Below are 2,056 nucleotides of genomic sequence, written 5' to 3' on the forward strand. Positions count from 1 at the left end.
GGATCTTCTCCATTCACACACGGTGCCTGCGTGAGAACAGAGGAAGCTCCCAGCAACCTTGTGAGTATCTGCTCAGCTGGGACTTTTACTCTGAGCTTGTTTGTGGCTGCATTAAGCAGCTGGCTGCGAGTTTTAGTCCAGCCTGGGGTTTGTGCTGGAAGAGCTGCTGGCTCCAGGAGCTGGATCCTGAATGAGCTCCTGGGGAATGTCTGATCTGGTGGTCACAGGAACGTGAGCTGCAGTGGGAAGGAGGCGAGTGGGACCAGAGGTGTCTCTGACCCCTGATGCAGCTGGGGGGTTGTGCCATGTGGTTTAATTTCTGAGCCTGCAAGTCCTTTGCTGTCGAGCTGAGATAATGCTCTTCCCTGTGTCAAAAATACTCTGAGACCTCCGAATATTATCTATTGTTATGGAGATGATTGTTACTGTGCAGCACATGCGTTAGATCTCAGGGTGGGGCCTCGGTAGTGAGAGAAACATCCCAGTAAGCAGTTCTGGGCTTAGATCAGCTCAAAGATTTCTGGTGTTTGTCAGTTTTGAACCGTATTACAAACATGGTGAAGCCGAGGAGAAAAACAACCCTGTTGTTCTGAAGTGAAAGCGGTCGAAACTCTCTGCTGATGCTGAGTCTGGGGAGCTCAGCCCCAAAACTGGAGTGTCTGGGGCTTTTATATTCAACGTATTGTCCAGGAATGTGCAATGGGAGCTCCTGGGCCGTGCACTAGTTATGGGTTTTTATAAGCTAAAGGTGCCAGAGCATTCCTGGAGAGCAGCAGTGTGCTGTGACTGCCTAGCTTTAAGCCCATTCCTCTGGGGCAGCAACATCACTATTGGTTTTAAAAAATGGGAAAAAGCAGCAAAGCTCCAGCAAGGTGGGACAGATTGATTTATTCATGCTTGAGGTGCCCTATAGAAAGTCCATAGTAGAGCAGCAGGGACAGTCCAGAAACACTGAAGCTCTGGCTGGGCTCTCGCTGCTTATTCATTAGCCTAATTAGTGTTTAAAAGGATCTCTTGGGGGTGAAAGCGATATTAGCCAAGAAGCTTAGAAACTGGGAACGGTTTAGGGGACCACCATAATCTGGGATAAAAGCAGCAGCAGTGAAGAGCGACAGCCTTGGCCTGACCTTCCTCACCACCACCCGGTGTCGAGGTTCCTTCGTAAGAGGGAGGTTCAGCGTGCCAAGTTCTGCAAGTCAGACCCAAGCTGAAGGGTGACACAGTCCCCTGTCAAAACAGTTTGTGCAGACCCAGGGCGGTTGTGTCAGCAGCTGTAGGATTGCTGGGGCAGGGCTTTGCAGAGGATTTGCTCCTGCCAGGTGTGATTTGAGACCGACCTGGTGACAAAATCTTTCCTTTAATCCAGATGAAGACATCAGATTTCCTAGGGAAGTCCTTAAGGGAATGTGGCCTTAGAGAACATCATCAGTGTTAGGAACGCCGGATAACCCGGGGCGTGAATTGGCAGCTCCTGGAATGATCAATTGCTTGTCCTCTCCCCCTGGGCACGGTGTGTTTGGAAAGGGATAAGGGCTGTCAGGGCCCTGCTTAATCCGAAGGAATGCGAGACAAAGGGGAAGTTGTTGAAATAAAGATACTTTCCCTTTGGAGCCTGGCAGCCGGCTCCACCTCCTGGGCGCTGCTCGTTTATTGCTCTGGAGCAATGGCTTCTCTTCCAGCTGCACCCAGGAACCTTTTCTGAAGGGTGCAGGGGTTTTGATGTCTTAAAAATAGTTCTTTTAAAATGTATTTTTGATTCAAGCATCTCTAGAAAGGAAACAGCCATGCTAGAATCATGGGAGAACCCTGCGACGCAGCTGGATTCCCTCTCTGCGTGAGAACAGCGCAAGTCCTAATGCAAAATATTCCTGTAAATAATTGGAATACTGAATTTGAGCTCGAGAATCCCTGAAGTCAAACGTTAGGGCCTTTTCTGTGGGCTAGCATCTCGCTAAGGTGAGATGGTGACAGCGCTTGACTGGAGACCCTCTCGCTCCACAGGTGCCTGAGCGGGGAGCCATGCTGGGCCAGAGAGCAGGACTCCCCCCCAACCTGA

Source organism: Buceros rhinoceros, unplaced genomic scaffold (assembly GCF_000710305.1).
Source record: "Buceros rhinoceros silvestris isolate BGI_N320 unplaced genomic scaffold, ASM71030v1 scaffold22252, whole genome shotgun sequence".
NCBI lineage: Eukaryota > Metazoa > Chordata > Aves > Bucerotiformes > Bucerotidae > Buceros > Buceros rhinoceros.